Here is a 22,724-nt window from a genome sequence, read left to right on the forward strand (position 1 = left end):
AAATATATATTATATTTTACTATAATTACTAGCCTCTTATCAATACCGGCGTTTCATTATTCTATTACAGTTACTAGCCATCATCATTATTATTATTATTATTATTATTATTATTATTATTATTATTATTATTATTATTATTATTATTATTATTATTATTATTATTATTATTATTATTATTTATTACTATTATTATAATTCACAATTTTTATCATTTCGACATTTTACCAGCTTACGCACACGCATCGCATTTATCTTTGCATAATTAAATAATAGTATTTATTTTACTGTGGATTTTCGAAATATTATTACACGGCTATTACAACGCCATTTTTTATCTGAGCATTAATGATTGCATATTTCATATTGAGCAATATTTTAACACAAGTTATTTAAACAGGCCTTTTATTTAAATTTAGAAGTCAAACTATTTCATGCACTCAGTCCGTATTTTTGATTTATCGGATCCCAAATCAAAGCCCAATCAACTCATAAATATTTCTTGACCAGCCCATATTTTGATCCCAATTTTTAGAACAGTCCATGTTTTAATTCACTAGCCATTGTTTTTAATACCCGGTCCAAAATTGACCCGGTCCACAAATGGACCGGGTCCAGCCCATTTTGTTCGTGATAAGGAGGGTTTCCTTCACTTCCTCATTTCCGCCGCATCTCCATCTTCTTTCCCGTCTTCCTCTTTTCTCCCTCTCTCTCTCTCTCATCTCCTCCACCATACCCTGTCTCCCCCACGCCCCTGACACCTTGTTCCCCACGCCCCCTCCTCTGCAACCCCCACTTCTCCTGGCTGTCATCATCTCCCCCCACGTTGTCACTGCCATCTCCATTCCTCGATGTTCCCCGCTTCCTCTCTCTTTCTTCAAACGCAAAAGCCAAAGACCTATAAATGGTTGTGGGGGTTGAATCGAAAAAGGGACGGGGGAAAAAGTATAAGATTCTTGAAATCAAAATGCCCTCAAGATTTTGGGGGGGAAAAGAATTGAAACTAAAGACTGAGTCGCACAAAATCCTTTGAAAAGTCGAGTCCTTTAGTCGCCTGTAATTCCTTAAAATACGAGCTCGATTCACAGTTTTTTTTTGTTCTGTTTTTGTTATCGAGTCGAAATATCAAATCAATTTTTGTTTTCTGTCGTTTACTGTGGTGTTTCTGCGAATCCGAGCATTTGTTTCACATTTTTTAGTTGCTATTCCATATGCTGTTTAGTTAGAATTGATTAGCTTAGTTTAAATGGCTAAGTCTGTTTGTATGTTGACATTAGTTCGGACTTAATCAGTCCTGCACGATGGTTTAGTCGCCAAGTTAGTTCTGTTTTATGCCATTAGATAGGTTGGGTATAGTAGGCTTAATTTTAGCTGGTTCAAAATGTGTGAGCCGTGTTCTTCCTATCTAGTTCAAGTTGCTTTAATCATTTTGCATATGAAAGCTTAATATGTGTGAACCTGCTCATGTTGTCAGCATAAATAATTTCTCTTCCTCTAATACTTTAGTTTCAGTTTGATAAAGGAATTTGTCTAGGGATCTCGGCTTGACCCAGTTTTCATGACCCTATAGACTACTTTAACCTGATCCTCTATGCTCACCTGCAGCAGTTAGATACATTAAAGTTGGATTGGTTGATTAGTATAGCATGTTAGATCAACTGCCTTAGAGTGTCCTTTAGATCAGTATTTATATTGAATAAACATTCCATGTTGATTAATTTGGTTGTCATAACAAGGTTGGTCATTCTATAATGGAGATTAGATATTGATTGGTTTCAAATGATGTTGGCAGAACCTGCATTAGTTTAGTAGTATCTTGTTAGTAGGTGCAATATTGTGGCTTGGAGCAAATAAGTTAAGTCTGCTAACAAGCCTGTTTCCCGCATGATTCTCTGTGCCATTAAGGTTGGTCATGTCTTATATGGTATTACAGTTCAAAATCAGTCCTAAACAAGCATGATTTTACTATTGATTCAACTGTGATCAAGTACATTCCTTTAAGCCCAAGGCATTACCAATTTATGTCAAATATGTGTTGTGTTCATAAATAATATGCTTTCCCTGTTATGAGGTAGTTGAGTGCCCATTTTGCAATAACTCTAGGTGGTTTCGAATCTGCTAAATGGGAAAGTAGTTTAAGTTTTGTCTTTCATTTGCTTAATACATGGTCTTAAGTCGAGTTAGTAAATGTTAAGCATATGTCGAATGAGTTTTATCTAGTCATGAGCATATCTATAAGGTGGTTAGTTTGAACACTAACTGATCATATGCTGGTTTAAATGTTTGCTAGCTCATTTGGATATTCAATATGGTTCAATGTAATCATGGTCAGTGGTGGTTTTGTTAGTTGCATCTAATCACGCATTATCTCGCTATTAGTTCAGTTGCTAGAATGGTTAATATCAACCTGCCATTTAACATGTTTAGCTTATTGTCTTAGCTTAATTATCAGATTAGTCTTATTGTGTTTCCTAGTTTAATTTGAGTTTTTGCTTCATAATTGTAGCTATGTGTACAGATCAGTTCATTTTTTGTACAGTTTGGTTTAGCCTAAATCTATCTATGCCTAATTTAGCTAGTTTGCGAGTCTGTTTAGGTTTCCTCCTTATTTAGTGTGATTGGTAGCTTGGTTGGGCAAGTGTAGTCATTTATCCATGACTGTTCAGTTTGTTTGCGCTTAAATGTTGCTTAGCTTGATTAAATTGTAGTTAAATATAGTTTATTCAAGCCAGTATGAATCAGTAGAATGATTATGGGCTTAATGTGAAAGCATAACATAGCTTGCTCAATGATTTTGTTTGTTAATAAACTCAGGACCATCATTAAAGTAACTTTTATTTGCTTTTGCTCATCTCTGCAAAGATTAACCAGCTGAAAAATCATTCATCTAACACTTGGAAATACTGCCTTAGGGTTTGAAACTGCTGCTATACTTTGGCATTTTTGTTTGTGGAGCTGCTTGATAGAATTGCAGTGTCTTTGATCCAAAAAATGATCAATATGGCACTTAAAGTGTTCATTTGATATCACCTGTTTGTTGTTACAGTTTGGGTCCTTGCTAAGGCCAGTTTTATTGTTGCTATTTGTTGCTATCTTGCTGATGATGAAAAGCCATACTAAGCATATTTAGGCCTGAACCAATTTGCTATGATGTTTTGAGACCTGTATTATTGCATTGTGAAAACAGAATTGCTGCTTCACATTTGCCATTAGCCATAGCATTTTGGCCAAACTGTTTCACTGTCTAGGCATGCGCTACTACCACTTTTGAGAAACTGTTACATTCGGGAGAACAAATACTGCACCTCGACATAGTTGTTGCCCTTCTGCTTAAAGAACATAAACATATGCTACACTAGATGTGATAGTTGCTATTATAACTTTGCTTCCCTCTTAGAAGAAACAGACTGCTATACTTTGGTGAAGCATCACTGATTTGAATAAATACTATCAAGGCCCGATAATGTATATGTGCACACCATGTACTGTTTTGTTGATGGGATATATATGCGTATACACGAGATATACTCAAATATGCATACAATCTACTGGTCTGTTTTTTATTTATATTATACATACGTAGTTCTGTTTATCGATTGGATACTAATCCTTTTCTTTTCAAATCTTTTATGCATGACTGTCGCACACGAGTCTGAGGGATTAGTTTTCTTCCACATTTGGCGTTGGGCTAAAGGCCCAACATGACTTCTCTCTGTCCAGCCCTCCGTCTGCGGCAAAAAATAGGAAACATGAAATTCTGGGCCAACATCCAATAGACATGAACAGTTCGCAGCAACTTTAAAAAATGGGCTGAGTCCATCCCAAACAGCAGCACTCCTAGAAAAAATGGGTTGAGCCCATGTAATTTTGTTTATGCCTCTGCTTTGTTTTGTGCTTTCAGCTTGTGTTATTTGACTAACACTTTTCTTATTTTGTTAGCTTAGATGAATTATTGGAAATTAGTATGGATAGTTTTAGAAATAATGGGTAGTTAATTTAAAGAAAATCAACGATTGATTCCATAAGTTTCATTTTCTTCGTTTTATGTTAAAACTACTTATAGTATCCATAATGTTATCTTTCTATTATTAGAGTAATTGATTTTCAAAAAAATAGCATGACTATATATTTTGAGCTAAAGTAATCATGATCTATGCTTACTATCTTAAAAAAATTTAAAGCGTCATTAATACTTAAATAGTAACTTAAGTATATTTTATGAACTTTGATTCATCCAATCATACATATTTTTTAAGCAGAATGTAGTTAAATAGAGTTAGTAAAGGAGAAAGAAAATTCATCTACTTTTGCATCCTAATCAAAAATAAAGTTTAGATTTTGTACACTATTATATCCATACAATATAATTTTATTCTAGGTTTAAATGGGCTAAGTCCTCTCTTAAAAGCTTCTACTTCTACATAAATCATCATATTTTGAAAATCTCATCTCTAAAATAACATTGTCATTTAAAGACTAGCAATATTTATAAGTCTTATTTTAAAACAACATTTAAAATCTTCTCTTGCACAAATTATTATATTTTCTGTAAATCTAATTAACCTTATTTTCCCTTTAAAAAACTTCGGTAATACTTGTAAGCCGTTTCTAAAATTTAACACTATATTTAATTTAATTAATTAACCTAAGTTTGGTCGGATAACCGTAAGTTAACGGATTCTAAAGGATGCCTAACCCTTTCCCTTTAGAATAATATAGAGCCCTTACCTAGAATCACATTGGTTAAGCATACTATTAATTGAGGTTTAGTTTTAACTTTGCCTTAGTTAACGTTTAGGTGTCCTAATTCACCATTAAATTAATTAGGTGGCGACTCCTTAAAATAAATAAATAGGAATTACCAATACGTCATACTCCCTAAATCAACCCGGTTAAAACGGGGTATGACAGCTTGGCGACTCCGCTGGGGACTTTAGGCTCTAACCATAACAGACTTAGGTTAATAGTTAATTTGTTGAATATTTTGTTTGTTTTCCTATTTGCCTTTATTATTGTTTTTCCCTTATATGCTTTTGAATGTTTTTATTTTATTCCTTATGTAAATTTTCTATGTAATATGTATGTTATTGCTTTCCTTAAATTGCCATTCCGTTCATATTTCCTCCACTCCTGGAAAACTCACACATATTCACACACTTAAAGCGGCTTTGCAGTTTGCGCTCGTGCACTACTAAATCACCCTTTTAGTTGGATCGATCTCGTGGATTTAGTCGATCGGCGGTGCAGTCGACGGCCACGGACTTTCCACTCCCAAGTTGTCCGCTTGGGGGAGCCTTGTGTCATAGGAAAACCACTCTTAGTCTACCTAGGTAGAGCGAAAAACAAAACCTTGTAAGGACATGCATCATTTTAAACCTAGGAGGCTTAATACCCTTGGTGTATTAAGTTCATTAGCCAACCTTACCAAATGTCCAAATGAGTCTATGACTCTAAGTGACACTATTCACTATCTATGTGCATTATTTGAAGGACAAATATGTGGAATATGTGGACCTAGTACTCTATAGATAAATATTTCAAGGAAACTGACCTTTGTTGCAGGTTGTCGTGGAACATCCAAATTAATGCCGGAGGTCGAAGACAACCAAAAGAAATTAGTGGAGATGAAGTGTTAGATATCTTAGATTAACTTTGAATTGTATTATTAAACTGGCATGTAATAAATTTTTATTATTCTCGTAAATCAGTTTTAGGAAGAGTTGTGGAATGATACATAAAAGACATGTTTGTCCTTCAAATATTCGTTAGGCCTACCTCTGGCATAAAAGGGTCCCTTGCATTATAAAACGAGATATATTATGTGCAATAATGTGTTTATATGCAATAATATGTCCTTACAGTATACTGACTCATTTTCTTTTTCTTTTTCTTGTTTTATCTTTTTTCTTTTTAAACTCATTTTCAAAACCAAAAGGTTGACTTGTGCTAAAGGGGGACTGTCGGAACATTCATATTTCACACAATCTGAAACCAATAAATTAAACTCTAGCTCATCGCTAATCACCTGATTAACCAAAAGACTCGTTCTAAAAATGGAGCAAATTTTGATCAATGCAACCACTTCATCTGAGCCATCTCTTAGTTTACCAGTAATCCCACATCCTCTAATAAACAAGAAACACATTTGGAGATAATTGCTCGTCTGGAGCGACGAGTTGCTGAATTAAGCCACATGACTCAAAACCGGTCATTTTCTCAAAATCCGCCACATATAACTCCATCTCATGGGGTTCGTTAAATTTTGCCTATGCCAGATTCTCAAACCAAGCAAGCTATTTTACCTCTTCTCGACCAGCTCATTTCAATTTAGGCAACCCATATCGGGTTCGGCCCTCCCTTTTATTAAAAAACAAAAACTCAAAAGTTCTTATTTTGATCACGAACTACGTCTGGCCTGATTCCTTTGGGGATACGTAGGCAACCCGAGGCGGGTTCGACCCTTCTAGTTTTTAAAATTTTCAATATTTTTGGTTTGTCCGAACCATTTTAGTTCCTATAAAATACATAAGGACTTTTATATAAGATTTTGGTCTTCCACTGTTTAAATTCATATGTCTTAGTATCTTGAAACTGGGACAAATTTTTGAAATCGGTCAAATCGCTTCCAAAATTTTCATTACAACTTTCTCACTTTTCAATTGTTCAGAACCAAGCGCCTCCAGGACTGGAAACTGGGACAAATTTTTTAGAAGTAGCATAAAAATGGTCTTAAATGTTTAACAATTTTAAATAAAAGTCCATCCATATATTTCTAAAATGCGGATAAATTCAAAAATCTAGTCTTCCTAATCATTTTACCTATTAGAGCCACTAAGTATTTCCCTTCGAAGTCATCCAAAACTCATTACTCTTAATTTCAAAAGACGTTCTTTATTACTTATTACTGAAACTCCTTGGCAAAGTGAAATATGTGGTGAGGCTTCGAAGAACGTGGACGCGACTGAGACGAGAATCAATTCAAGGGCCAAGTTCCCCCGACATGCACAAGTTAACAAATTTTCTTTTAAACTCACAATTTTTCTTTGATGAGAAGGTTCAATCAACATGAATGTGGTGCATGTTTGACTCATCTCAAAATTTAAATTATGGACATGATCAAAGAGTTAGCTTTCTTCAAAATGCAAATAATCTTCAACGTGGATGCAAAGGTAGCTTGTGCTGAACGGTGGGCGTCGTGCCACTCGTCATGAAATTTCGATCGCAGCAGTGGACACAAATTTATCTTCTCAACCAAGGGCTGTGAGCATAATTCTTTCAAACCCAGCTATTTACATATTCTTATCACTAACAATTGTTTTAGCTCGTGGCATTTCTCGACGGATCAAGGGCACATAATCGTGGATTTAACTTTCTTCAAGGTGGATACGGACATGGTCATCTATTATCGGGTTAAATTCCTCAACTTTTTCATCACTTTATATATACTTATTTATTTCAAGTCGATAACAAGTTATTTTTTTAGAATGTGATATTTACCAAGATGACAAGATCGAAATCTTGCATCATATATTAAATTGTGGGGATAATTATAGATTTAACTTTCGTCACAACGGGACATGGATTAGGATGTGGATATAAACGTGGATACCTTTCTACAATACTATTTTTAAAGTGGATGTGGATTTACATTTTTTTTACATTGTGGATGTGGACTTGGAAGTAGATTTATATTTGTACATTATAAAAAAAAAAAAATTGTGGAAGGGGATGTGGATTCATATGAACATTGTGGACGTGGAAGTGGATTTATTTTTTTAAGTTTGTGAAAGTGGAGGTGGATTTATTTTCTTGCACCGTGGAAAGTGGATGTGGATTTATATTTTTGCACTGTGGAAGTGGACGTGAATTTATTTTTCTGCACTGTGGAAGTGGATGTGGATTTACATTTTTTGTACCGTGAAATGCGGACGTGGATTTATATTTTTTGCACTGTGGAAGTGGACGTGGATTTATTTTTCTGCACTGTGGAAGTGGATGTGGATTTACATTTTTTGTACCGTGAAATGCGGACGTGGATTTATTTTTGCACTGTGGAAGTGGACGTGGATTTTTTTTTTTGCACTGTGGAAGTGGATGTGGATTTACATTTTTGTACTGTGGAAGTGGACGTGGATTTATATTTCAGTTCAGGCACCCACCTTATAATGCGGGTATTTCAAATTTCAGTTCAGGCACCCACCTCCGAATGCGGGTATTTTATATTTCAGTTCAGGCGCCCACCTCCGAATGCGGGTATTTTATATTTCAGTTCAGGCGCCCACCTCCGAATGCGGGTATTTTATATTTCAGTTCAGGCACCCACCTCCGAATGCGGGTATCTTATATTTCAGTTCAGGCACCCACCTCCGAATGCGGGTATCTTATATTTCAGTTCAGGCACCCACCTCCGAATGCGGGTATTTTATATTTCAGTTCAGGCACCCACCTCCGAATGCGGGTATCTTATATTTCAGTTCAGGCACCCACCTCCGAATGCGGGTATTTTATATTTCAGTTCAGGCACCCACCTCCGAATGTGGATTCAACTTTCGAAACAGGGGTTGCAAGTGTAACTTCTCAAACCCTGTCTTATTTACACATATATTTCTTTATTGCTAACATTTGTTTTTAGCTGGTGGCTTTGAACAATATCGAAGTTGGCATCACACATCAAATCGTGGAACTTTTTCTTCGGCAGCGAACTGGGGCAAATTGTTGGGAAGGATAATCAGACTTCCCGACACGGGTCAAAGATCTACCTCGAACACTCGTCTCTAATCACAAGTATTCTTTTGCATTCCAGCAATCCAATCGGTCAAATCGCTTCCAAAATTTTCATTACAACTTTCTCACTTTTCAATTGTTCAGAACCAAGCGCCTCCAGGACTGGAAACTGGGACAAATTTTTTAGAAGTAGCATAAAAATGGTCTTAAATGTTTAACAATTTTAAATAAAAGTCCATCCATATATTTCTAAAATGCGGATAAATTCAAAAATCTAGTCTTCCTAATCATTTTACCTATTAGAGCCACTAAGTATTTCCCTTCGAAGTCATCCAAAACTCATTACTCTTAATTTCAAAAGACGTTCTTTATTACTTATTACTGAAACTCCTTGGCAAAGTGAAATATGTGGTGAGGCTTCGAAGAACGTGGACGCGACTGAGACGAGAATCAATTCAAGGGCCAAGTTCCCCGACATGCACAAGTTAACAAATTTTCTTTTAAACTCACAATTTTTCTTTGATGAGAAGGTTCAATCAACATGAATGTGGTGCATGTTTGACTCATCTCAAAATTTAAATTATGGACATGATCAAAGAGTTAGCTTTCTTCAAAACCTAGGGTTTTCAAGAAAACCCATCTCAAGGTTTAAGATTCAAGATTTTGGAAATCTTCTTCGAAGTTCAAGTCTTTAATTCAAGTCTTGGAGAAATTGAGGTATGTAGACGCTATCCATGTATGGGAACATCCTACTCTTCCCTATGCTTCAGTATTCCATGTTTACACACACAACAGGTTTAGGGTTTTAGGTATATTCATAATAAACCCGAGACACTTGAACCATGATATATTATATTGTTAGTTATAATTCTATTTAATTAGTCTTAATTTACTATTTTGGGGGTTGAGACTCAGTCAGTAATCTATGAAAAATCCATAACTTGCATCCTGTGGGTTTTATAACACAAGATATGAGATATTATGTCTATTTCTATGAAAAGCTCGTATATATGTATTTATTGTCATGTCTTCATGTATCCATGTTCATGTTAAGAATCAGAAATCATGTCTTCAGTTATCTATCATGTTCGAGAGTTGTATTAATACTAAGAAGGCTCAGTTAGCCTGAAACTACGTATGCCAACGTAGGATAAGGATCGCTCCGCCAGTTAGGACGATTCCTTCATGTTTTCGCCATTGAGGGATTTTGGATCCATTCATGTCACGTATGTCTCGTACCCTGACAAGGTACGCGATGGCTTAGCTGATCGGACTGAGATCAGACTTCATGTTTCTCTCTGTGGTGGTTCATGTCGGTATTACAGTTACTATCATATTTTCATCTTAGTTACAGATTATTTTATGTTTACGGTACTCATGTTCATGTTCAGTTTCAGTATTCAGTTTCAGTTCAATTTCATGTCTACGTATTATGTGCTTGCTTATTCTCTTATGTGTTTACATACCAGTACATTTAAAGTGTTGACGTCCCTTTTTATTGCCAGGGAGCTTGGATTTCACGATTCAAGTACTGATTTACAGGATGACGCGTCTGCTCAGTAGGATTCGCTCATATCAGCTTATTGGTGAGCCCCATCTCATTTGCAGTCTTAGTCAACTATCGTTATTTATTAGTTATGCATTTGAAGGTATGCTGGGAGCCTTTTCCCAGCAAGTATGTTTTTCAGCCAGACTTATGATAGACGTTTCATAGACTAGACAAGTCAGTGATGTTATGTTAGACTTTCGAAGTCGTATAGCTATTTTTAGTTCGTTCATGTTATTTTCGCTCATGTATGCCTTATGATGATTCAGCAATCCATGTGGTTCGCTCAGTTATATGTAGTATGGCACCGAGTGCCATATTACATCCAGGCCATAGTTCGGGGCGTGACAAAGCTTGGTATCAGAGCCCAGGTTCAAGTGTATTTAGGGAGTCTATGAAACCATGTCCAGTGGGGTCACTTTCATATGTGTGAGAGCCCTACATATATAAATAGTTGACCACCAAGACATTTAGGATTGTCTTACTTCCTTCATACTCTATATCGTGTAGTTAGAGCAGTACTTTCAGGATGCCTTTCTAATTCGTGCATGAACGTATTTTCAGAAAAATGCCTGCGAAAAGAAAATACACTAAAAAGGCCACAACCACTAGCCAGGGGGTTACCGTGGAAGCAGCTCGCGAAGAGACCGTTTCGACTCAGACAGCAACCCTAACCGCTACTAGAGTTACACCTCCTAGTGATTCTGATGGGGATGTTAGGAGTGCTATCAACATGCTCAAGTTCTGGGAATAATGGAGAGTCTTCTGAGACTAAGGAATTTCTCAGGATGAATTCTCCAGTCTTTACGAGGACAAAGAAGGATGAAGACCCTCAGGACTACATTGATGCTCTTTAGAAAATCTTCAGGATTATGATAGTTACAGAAATCAAAACTGCTACTTTTGGAGCTCATCAGTTGCAGAGCATTGCTAACACTTGGTACGAATCTTGGGAATTAGCCCGAGGTGAGGATGCAACTGATGCTACATGGGATGAATTGACAAGCGCATTCCTGGACCAATTCATGCCAATAGAAGTCAGAAAGGCTAAGGCTGAGCAATTCCTGAATCTTAAGCAGAATGGCAAGTCAGTTCAGGACCACTATTTGGAATTTGTCAATCTAGCTAAGCATGTTCCACATATGGTGCCGGACATGAGGGAAAGAGTGAGGAGGTTTGTTAGAGGTCTTGATTTCCATTTTTATGATGGGGCTAATATTGCTGCATAGAACGGGGGAATGACTATCTCCAAGATGGTTGCTTTCGTACAAGGGAATAAGACAAGGCTAAATGAGGAGGAAGCCTTGCAGAAAGAGAAAGACAAGGAGTTCAATAAGAGGGTCAAGTCTTCCAAACAGTTCAGCGGTAGTGGAAACAAGAAATTCTTTAAGAATAGGTCTGCAGGACCTGCTCCATCTACAGCTAGTGCCCTAGTTCCTAAGTTCCGTAATGACAAGAAACAGAATTTCGGGCCATCAAGTCCTAACTCTCAGACAAGTATAGGTCAGTCGACTTATACCAATCTGATGTGCAGTAAGTGTAATAAGAGACACTCAGGTGAGTGTCGCATGTGTATGGATATATGCTATGGTTGTGGCCAGAGAGGTCATTTTCAGAGAGATTGTCCGTCAGTTAGGCACGGTACCAGAGGTAACGTGGCGCAGTCCACGAATTTAGCAATCCCTCATAATAATAATGCCTAGCTGGGGCACACTGCAGCTAAGTCTGGAAACGTAAGCGGTGGGCAAAACTGTTTGTATGCGTTGGTGGGTCGTCAGGATACAAAGGCTCGTACAGATGTTGTCACAGGTACACTAACAGTTTTCACTTTTGACGTATATGCCCTTATTGACCCCGGATCTACCTTATTTTATGTAACCCCTTTTGTTGCTAAGAAGTTTGATTTTGAACCAGAAAAATTGCATGGACCCTTTGAGGTATCCACCTTAGTGGGAGAGTCAGTCATAACTAGACATATTTATAGGGGTTGTCCATTTCTAGTTTATCACTGCAGAACTATAGTTGACATAACAAAGTTAGAGATGGTAGACTTTGATGTAATCATGGGTCTGGACTGGTTAGCTTCATGTTATGCCACGGTATGTTGTAGAACCAAAGTGGTATATTCGAGCTTTCTAATGAACCAGTCATAGTATGGGAGGGTAATTGAGTAGTACCCAGAGGTAAATTTATTTCTTACCTAAAAGCCAGAAAAATGATTTCTAAGGGTTATATCTACCACCTAGTTCGAGTCAAGGATTCTGATACTCAGACTCCAACTCTCCAGTCCGTCCCAGTTATAAATGAGTTTCTAGAAGTCTTCCCAGAGGATCTTCTCGGAGTCCCTCCCGACAGGGAGATTGAATTCGAAATCGATCTACTTCCCGACACTGAGCCGATATCTATTCCGCCATACAGAATGGCTCCAACAGAGTTAAAGGAGTTAAAAGCCCTGTTAAAAGATCTTCTCGAAAAGGGATTTATTAGGTCCAGTGTTTGACCTTGGGGTGTGCCAGTTTTATTTTTTCTTAAGAAGGACGGTTCCTTGTGTATGTGTATTAACTACCGTCAGTTGAACAAGGTCACTATTAAGAACAAGTACCCTTTTCCCAAAATAGATGACTTGTTTGACCAACTTCAGGGTGCCCAATGTTATTCCAAGATTGACCTCAGATCAGGTTACCATCAGTTGAAGGTTAAAGAAGTTGATATTCCGAAGACTGCTTTCAGAACCCGTTATGGTCACTTTGAATTTCTTGTAATGTCTTTCGGGTTGACAAATGCGACAGTTGATTTCATGAATCTTATGAACAGGTTCTTCAAGCCTTATCTCAACTTATTCGTCATTGTCTTCATTGGTGATATTTTGGTGTATTCCCGTAGTGAGGCTGATCATGCAAAACATTTTCGAATAGTGTTGTAAAATCTTAAAGATCGCAAACTTCTTGCAAAATCCTCAAAGTGTAAGTTTTTTATTAAGTCAGCGGCGTTCCTAGGCCATGTGATCTCAGGTGAAGGTGTTAAGGTTGATTCTCAGAAAATTGATGCCGTGAGGAGTAGGCCCAGACCCACGTCATTTTCTGATATAAGAAGATTCTTGGGTCTGGCAGCTATTATAGATATTTCGTAGAGGGATTTTCCTCTATTTCTGCTTTGTTGACCAAGTTGTCTTAGAAAAATGTTAAGTTTCAATTGTCTGATGCTTGTGAGCGAAGCTTTGAAGAGTTGAAGAAGAGACTAACTGTTGCTGCAATTGTGACACTACTAGAAGGAATCAAAGCGTTGGTGGTTTATTGTGACGCTTCAGGAGTTAGTCTAGGATATGTCTTAATGCAGTATGGTAAGGTTATAGCTTATGCATCCCGTCAGCTCAAGGTACAGGAAAAGAATTATCCGACTCAAGGAGGGGATTCACAAGCATAATACAATGACTTTTGAACAAGGGGGAGGTGATGGTGCCTTGAGGTACTGAGGTAGATTATATGTTCCAGATGTGGATGAGCTCAGAGAGCGAATCATGTCAGAAGCTCACAACTCCATGTATTCCATTTACCCAGGATCCACTAAGATGTACAATGATCTTAAGGTTATTTATTGGTGGAATGATATGAAGAAGAATATGGCAGATTTTGTAGCCAAGTGTCCGAACTGTTAGCAAGTGAAAGACGAACACCAGAGCCCTGGTGGCTTGGCTCAGAATATTGATATTCCTATCTGGAAATGGGAAATGATCATTATGGACTTTATATCAGTTCTACCTCGTTCAGCTAGGAGTCATGCCTCTATTTGGGTGATCGTTGACCGACTCACTAAGTCGGTGCACTTTTTACCAGTCAAGACCACAGATTTAGCAGAAGTTACGCCAAGTTGTATGTTAATGAAATTTACAGATTGCATGGGTCCCCAGTGTCTATTATTTTATATCATGGTGTTCAGTTCACAGCAAACTTCTGGAAATCCTTTCAGAAAAGATTGGGTACCAAGGTGAATCTCAGCACAGCTTTTCATCCCTAGACATATGGCCAGGCAAAGCGCACTATCCAAACTCTTGAGGACATGTTGATAGCATGTGTCCTAGATTTCAAAGGTAATTGGGATGATCACTTACCTCTCATTGAGTTTTCTTATAATAACAGCTATCATGCTAGCATTGGGATGGCATCGTTATATAGGCGAAGGTGTAGGTCACCGATTGGTTGGTTTAAAGTTGGTGAAGCAGAGTTGTTAGGACTAGATTTGGTTTATTAGGCTATGGAGAAAGTCAAGTTAATACAGGAGCATTTGAAAACGGCTTGGAGTCGCCAGAAGTCTTACACAGATGTGGGGCGGAGGGACTTAGAATTTTTAGTTGATGATTATGTTCCTTAAAGTCTCAGCCATGAAGGGTGTTATGAGATTTGACAAGAAAGGGAAACTCAGTCCCAGATATATTGGACCTTACAGAATTCTGTGAAAGGTCGGTCTTGTAGCTTACGAACTTGAGATGCCACAAGAGTTGGCTGCTGTACATCCAGTGTCTTATGTGTCCATGTTGAGGATGTGTATAGAAGACCCATCGTTGGTTGTTCCTGCTGATACTATAACAGTTAATGATGGTTTGACCTATGAGGAGATCCCCGTAGCCATTCTTGACAGTCAGGTTAGCAAGTTGAGAACTAAGGAAGTAGCCTCAGTGAAAGTCCTGTGGAGGAGTCAGAAAGTTGAAGAGGCTACATGGGAAGCAAAAGAGGATATGAAATCCAGATACACTCATTTGTTCGAAAAGCAAGTAGAGAACGCTCAACGTAAATTTCCATAGTCCATGTCATGTCATGACTCATGTTTCACGCTCATATGATGTATCCAACACTCATGTCTCATGTCAAATGCTTCAATATTCATGTTTCCATGTAATCACGTCATTTTATGTCCCATGTTTCATGTAATGTTTCCTTCATATTCGTGTATTCAAGCCATGTCCAGTCCCAATCTTAACCACAATCGATCATTCGAGCACGAATGATCCCAAGAGGGATATATTGTAACACCTCATAAAATCTGTACTAAACCATATTCAAGATTCAGGAGGTTAGAAACCTAAGAAGGATAGTGTTGGAATCGAAAATATGTTTCAATTCAGAAAACCCAGTGTTGCGCTATAAGGGACGGACCGTAACATGTCTTACGGACCGTCATTCATACCGTAACGGGTAAGCTTGGAAATCACCATCTCGTAACTTTTGGACCAAAGGACGGTTTGTTGTTACGGACCGTAACATGTGTTACGGCCCGTAACGGGTGGCCGTAACCTAACCCAAACTTAGAAGCTCACTGCAATTTTGACCCATGTTACAGTCCAGTGTTACCGACGGTAACACGGTCCATAACAGTGCCGCGTCTGAGACAATTAAAAGACGGAAGTTTCAATTTTATTTCACAAATTTCATTTTTTCAAGCCCTAGAGCGACCTCCTACCCTTTCTCATCATCAAGAACACCAAGGTAAGCCTACTCTAATAATTCCAAGTCAATTCTAATATATATCCTTGTAATCTAAATAAGAAATCATTGTTCCTAACCTAGGGTTTTCAAAAAAACCCATCTCAAGGTTCAAGATTCAAGATTTTGGAAATCTTCTTCAAAGTTCAAGTCTTTAATTCAAGTCTTGGAGCAATTGAGGTATGTAGACGCTATCCACGTGTGGGGACATCCTTGCTCTTCCCTGTGCTTCAGTATTCCATGTTTACACACACTAGGCTTAGGGTTCTATTCATGATAAACCCTAGACACTTGAACCATGATATAGTATATTGTCAGTTATAATTCCGTTTAATTAGTCTTAATTTACTGTTTTGGTAATTGAGAGCCAGTCTGTAATCCATGAAAAACCCATAACTTGCATCCCATGGGTTCTATAACACAAGATATTAGATATTATGTCTATTTCCATGAAAAGCTCGTATATATATGTCTGTATGTATGTATATATATATATATATGTATGTATGTATGTATGTATATATATATATATATATATATATATATATATATATATATATATATATTGTCATGTCTTCATGTATCCATGTTCATGTTAAGAATCAGAAATCATGTCTTCAGTTATCTTTCATGCTCGAGAGTTGCATTAATACCGAGAAGGCTCAGTTAGCCTGAAACTACGTATGTCAACGTAGGATAAGGATTGTTCCGCCAGTTAAGATGATTCTTTCATGTTTTCACCATTGAGGGATTTTGGATCCATTCATGTCATGTATGTGTCGTACCCTGGCAAGGTACGAGATAGCTTAGCTGATCGGGCTGAGATCAGACTCTACGTTTCTCCCTGTGGTAGTTCATGTCGGTATTATAGTTACAATCATGTTTTCATCTCAGTTACAGATTATTTCATGTTTACGGTACTTATGTTCATGTTAAGTTTCAGTATCAGTTTCAGTTCAATTTCATGTCTATGTATTAAGTACCTGCCTATTCTTTCATGTGTTTACATACCAGTACATTTAAAGTGCTGACGTCCCCTTTTATTGCCTGGGGCCTGTATTTCAAGATTCAAGTACTGATTTACAGGGCGACGCGTCTGCTTAGTAGGATTCTCTCATATCAGCTTATTGGTGAGCCCCATGTCATTCGAGGTCTTAGCAACTATCTTTATTTATTAGTTATGCATTTGAAGGTATGCTGGGAGCCTTGTCCCAGCAAGTATGTTCTCCAGTCAGACTTATGATAGAAGTTTCATAGACTTGACAAGTTAGTTATGTTATGTTAGACTTTCGGAGTCGTATAGCCATTTTTGGTTCATTCATGCTACTTCCGCTCATGTATGCCTCATGATGATTCAACAAACCATGTGGTTCACTTGGTCACATACATTATGGAACCGAGTGCCGTGTTACGTCCAGGCCATGGTTCAGGGCGTGCCAATAACCTTCTCTGCTCCAAGCTGGTGAACTTGTCTCTCCTTCTATCTCTCAAGCTGCGAGGGACGTACTTCTGCTGAAAGACCTCATAGAACTGAGTCCATGCCAAAGGAGGCAGCTGGCTGGTCTTCAATCAATGTAGGACCTCCATTACAACTTAGCATCCCCAATCAACTGGGAAAAAACATAGTCAACTCCATGCGACTCCATGATCCCCAACTTATGAAGCCTCTCATGACAACTGACGATAAAGTCATAAGTATCCTCCTCGAGAGTACTATAGAAATAGGGAGGCATTATCCTAGTGAAATGAATGAACAACTTCTGCTCATCTCAGGTCATAGCTGGCCTAGGGACTGGTCGAGGATCAAAATCAATTACTGGAATCTCATCAATACTGGGCGCCACAAATGCAACTTGCTGTGCCCTAGGAATCTAAAACTATTAGGGAGTTTGTCCTCCGGCTTTGGTCTGTGACCCTTTTAGCATAGCCTGATATGTGCCAACCTAGGTCAAATCCTCAAGAAAGCTCAAAATACGCACCATGGCATCCTAGAGTACTGGCATAACAATAATCTCTAGCCGAGCCTAGGCTGGCTTATCTCCTTCATGAATGGCTCATTATGATGCTCTACCTCTGGTTCAGGAGATGCTGATTTAGCACAAGCATGGCCAACCACTGGTTCCTTACCCCTCGTGATTCTCCTCTATAGGCCCTGCCCCTGCCATGGCCTCTGCCTCTGCCTCCACCATGTGTCACGGACTCAGCCGCGGGTTCGGTCACCTCATCCCTAGAAACTGTCGCACGTGTCCTCACTATCTGTGAGAGAATAGAATATGAATCAGATACCAATTTGAATAAAGTAGCATGAAAGGAGTGAAAGAGTGGAAGTTTCCTAAATGTCCTGTAGCGTCTCGAGTATGGTTACGGACGTCTACGTACCTATTCGCAAGACTTTACTAGACATTATTCTTGTGTTACTTAGACCGACTAACCTAGGGCTCTGATACCAACTTGTCACGACCAAACTCACGAGTCATGATGGAACCTAAACTATACACTCCTGATAGACAGACACCTCCTAAATCATTGTTCAAGAATAACTAAGGAGAAACGCAAATTAAGTATAACAAGGTTATATAAGAGTCTTGATAAACTTTAGTCTTTACAACCACCAAAATTAGGTCTAATCTATACATGAGCTTCTAAACAGTACAAATCTGAAATACAAATAGAAACAGTTTGAAAATCTAAATAAGCAGAATCAAGATAGGTGGAAATCTAGGGCTGCAGAACTGTTTGATGGCTCACACTGTAATCTCGAAATAGATCACCTCGAGATCAGTCATGAGGTTGACAAGTGGAACAAGGATCAGAATTCGCATCTATGAGTACAACCACTAGTAGTCATACGTATCATAGGCCAACAACGAAGGGAAAACAAATACCAGATATAAAGATTGAAGTCAATATTTAACATATCAGTTAAATCGAGCTTCACCACTAAGACCAATCAAAGCACAAATCTCACTAATGAATCCATACATGAACATATAAGAAAATAAAATACAATGAATATAAGAATGCATGAATGCAATGCGATGGCCAATAACAAACGTGGCACACATACGCTAGTGGTCATTCTATCTAGTCGTGACCCATGGGGGGACTAGGGAGGTCCATATACCTGTCATTGTACTGCCCGAGGTCCTTTCCCTTCCGACTGTGACAACTTACTGTACCGCCAAATTGTGAGGATAACAATCTTACCTCATTCTGATTCTCATATCATCTTGTATCTTTCCTTAATCACAATTTACCCATATATGCATATAAATGTAGTGTTGCAAGTTGTGCGTCCACCAAACAGGATATGAGGGACCTGGTCGTGTACCAATTCCCTTATACAACGCGGTATGAGAATCAACAAAATATTTTTACGTGAAAAACTTTTTGCTCAAGGGATTAGAAATCATAACCTACCCCTGTAGGATTTCAACTCCACTAACCGAGCAACTCAGGTTATAATTCTATCGCAACCTAGGAATTAACTCTCATAATCCCTCACCCTTACAATAACGCTTATGCAACCCTCACCCTTGACTACCCCAAGCCAAGCACACTAATACTCCTAGACTTACCCCAGCCTAGTGTACCACTCAAAGGCACCCTTTGAGAATTCACCACAGTGACCAACACTAGCCACACACTAATACAACTAAGCTAACTCAATCCTAGTGTACCACTCAAGAACTTGTGAAAGCAACCTTGAGAATTATAGACACCTACAAACAACTTCTTTTCACGGAAGAGTAGGTCTACAGTTTAAGCAACAAAAAACAAAAACTCAACAACCTAATGTCACGACCCAATTTGGCTAAGCCGTGCGGGCACTTACCTTTCCCACCTCAGAAAGCTAAACTTCAACCAAAATGGAAGTAAAGACATAAATAAATAAATCAATTTAAGCGGAAGAAAATAATCACGCAAGTCTTACAATATTATAATAGAAATAGTGCGGAAATAAGGACATACACCCACGGTCTGGTCTTAATCCAATACAAGAGCAACTAATGAAAATTTACAAATCTGGAATATAATAATACATCAACCTGTCTATGTCTCAGATATGAAAAGTAAGACATAATAAGAGGAGTCTTCAAGGCACCAAATGTCTCGTGCTCACCCTGGAAACTCGAAGTTGTACTGATGGTGACTATAGACCACGAGAGATGGAAACAGACCCAACCTGGAACTCTGTATTCATAAAGAAATGCAACAAATGCAGGTCATTACAAAACCACTGTACTGGTAGGTATAGTACTAATAGGCATCATCGGCCGACTAAATATAGCTAACATAATTCAGACTATTGAGGTGCCGCGGATTTGTTGCACATTCGACGCCTTTTTACTATGAATTTTGGTTGTTTTCAAGTAAGTCTGGTTCTATTTAATATGTTTTTGTTGTGTTTTAGGAAAACAGTAGCCTAAAAGCAAAAAGAAAAGAACACCAGAAGAATTGGCCAGAGATGAGAATCGACGGTCCGTCGATCAATCGACGAACCGTCCTTTGAATGGTCAAAAAGCATAATTTTCCAGAGAGAACAAAGTTGAAGACGACAAAGGACGGAGGCATCGACGAAGCGTCGAACAGATCGACGGTTCGTCGTTGGTGTCGTCAAGCAGGACCTATCAACAGAGAAGAAAAAGACGGATTACTCGACGAAGCGTCGAATTGATCGACGTCACCGTCAAATGGTGCACAGGGCTGAAGTTACAGAAGACGAAGAAATCGACGGATCGTCGAACGATCGACGGTCCGTCGACCTTGCTATCGGGGGGGAAATTTTGTCAGTTTTTGCTGTGCGTTTTTGGAGCCTATTTAAAGAACATTTTAGGTCATTTTGAAGGGGGAGATTTTATGATACTCAACTAAAAAGTCCCATTGGTTGGTGAGCATTGAATACTCTCTTTTTGGAGTTTAGTGAAGACACAAGATTCTATATTCCACCATCTTTACTACATTTGTAAGCTTTATGTCTCGTTTATTGCTTACCACTTTTGAGACCAAAATGCGTGAGTAGTCTTTTTAATTAGAGTTGTGGAACTGAAATGATGGGTGCTATGTAATGGGTATCTAACATCGTATATATATATATATATAATGGGTTGTGATGTATTTTATTATTTCTCGTATTCATTGTTCTACAGGTGGTTGCAAACACTTGTTCATGCACAAACCCTAGTTTATTTGGAAAGATCACTTAGGGTGTGAGTTGAAAGAATATAACAAGGACTCGGGGCTCTAACCCTCGTTTAATGAACTCGCTTAGGAATAAGATGAGTTCTACTTGGCATATAATCAACCTTAGTTATAACTTTTCTGCATTTGGGAAAATCATGAAAAGAAATACTTTCTAACTATTGGGAAATATTAGAAGGTGTATTAGAGATTAAGTGCATGCATAACCGCGACCCATTAGAAATATATCATATTGACACCCATAGCATAACATTTAATCATTGCGGTGACAAAACTTTGGTTCTTCCAATCCAAACAAATTTCAATTACTTCAAAGTAGCAAATACAAACCAAATCTTCTTTTTAAAATTCTAGGAATAGGATTAAAGCCTTTAAAGACGAGTATCGCATACAATTAGTACCTCTTTCTCTCCATATTCCCTGTGGGATTCAACCCCAACCTTGTTTGGGTTACTATATTTGACAACGTCCGTTTTACGCCATTAACATGTGTAATTTGAGCGTATCAAATTTTGGCGCCGTTGCCGGGGAATACGGTTTAGAAATTACTGATTGTTGTGAACTCTTCTTTAAAACTTTTTCTATTCCATCACACCTCGTTTGCTGTTGTGGTGAACCAGGTGAACATGGCTGGAAGACCGAATCGGAATCATGGAAACCAAGGTGGGCTCCAAGTCAACCCACCTGCACCAGAAGAGGATGATGATGAGAATATATTTGCGGAATTCATAAATGAAGCGGATTATGCTTCTGCTGTGGTTCCTCCTAGAACTGGAAATGCTACCTTCAAAATTGATTGTTCTATCTATCAACTGCTGAAACTTAAAGGTTATTTCCAAAATTCTTCAGAGGATTGTCCACTTCGACATTTGAAGAACTTCTTGCATGTATGTGCTCAACAATCTCAAGGTGTTATTTCTGCCGATGCACTTCGGTTAAGGGTCTTTAAATATTCCTTGGCTGGTCAAGCCAGGGAATGGTATGAAAAACTTCCAAGCAATTCTATTCATACTTGGAATGAGTTAGCAAATACATTTTTAAAGAAATGGTTCCCGCCAAGTAAAAAGGCTGAGCTTAGAGACAAGATATTTGAGTTCAAGCAACTTCCGGGGGAACAATTATATTCAGCGTGAGAGCGTTTCAAGTATTATTTAGCTCAATCTCCAACTCATGGATTTCCGGATGCTATTCTCACGGAAAACGTCTACAAGGGTTTGGATACAATGAACCAGATTGCCGTCGATACAGCTGCAGGAGGATGCTTTATGGACAAATCATTTATAGTTATTACCCGTTTGCTGGATAAGCTCACCACCCATAATCAAGCTTGGCACTCGAGTGATAGTGAAGTCCTGTCATACGGTAGTCCCTCTGCTGCCGCGGTGGCCAAAGACAATCATGAGCGAGATTATGCTTTCGCTCAATTGCAAACCACCGTGGATTTGTTGTCAAAGAGGCTTACGGACAAAGAAGCTAAAAGTGTGAATGTTGTCGAAGAGATGCCACCTCATACTCCCGGAACGTACCAAGTCTCGGAGGAAGCTTATCTAGAGGGGCAGCCACAACGTGAGGATGCAAATTATATCGATCACTCTCAAGGGGGTTATCAAAATCCATGGAGACCCCAACAACAAGGCAATCAATATGGTCGAAATGAATATGGTGGTTCAGACAGGAGGGATTACAACAACAACAATTATGGTAATCGGAATTCCAATGCCTATGTTCCACCAAAGGGCCGTACGTCTAACTCTCAAAATTGGCGAGAAAGTCCT

At 38.3% G+C, this 22,724-nt stretch overlaps 1 non-coding gene across 1 annotated transcript; it reads right to left on the reverse strand.

The window, feature by feature from the left end:
* Positions 1–22,019: 22,019 nt before the first annotated feature.
* On the reverse strand, positions 22,020–22,126 carry LOC132604754 (small nucleolar RNA R71). Its single transcript, XR_009568856.1, has one exon. It is a non-coding gene; the product is annotated as a small nucleolar RNA R71 (small nucleolar RNA).
* Positions 22,127–22,724: the final 598 nt, after the last annotated feature.

This window comes from Lycium barbarum, chromosome 7, assembly GCF_019175385.1.
Source record: "Lycium barbarum isolate Lr01 chromosome 7, ASM1917538v2, whole genome shotgun sequence".
Lineage (NCBI taxonomy): Eukaryota > Viridiplantae > Streptophyta > Magnoliopsida > Solanales > Solanaceae > Lycium > Lycium barbarum.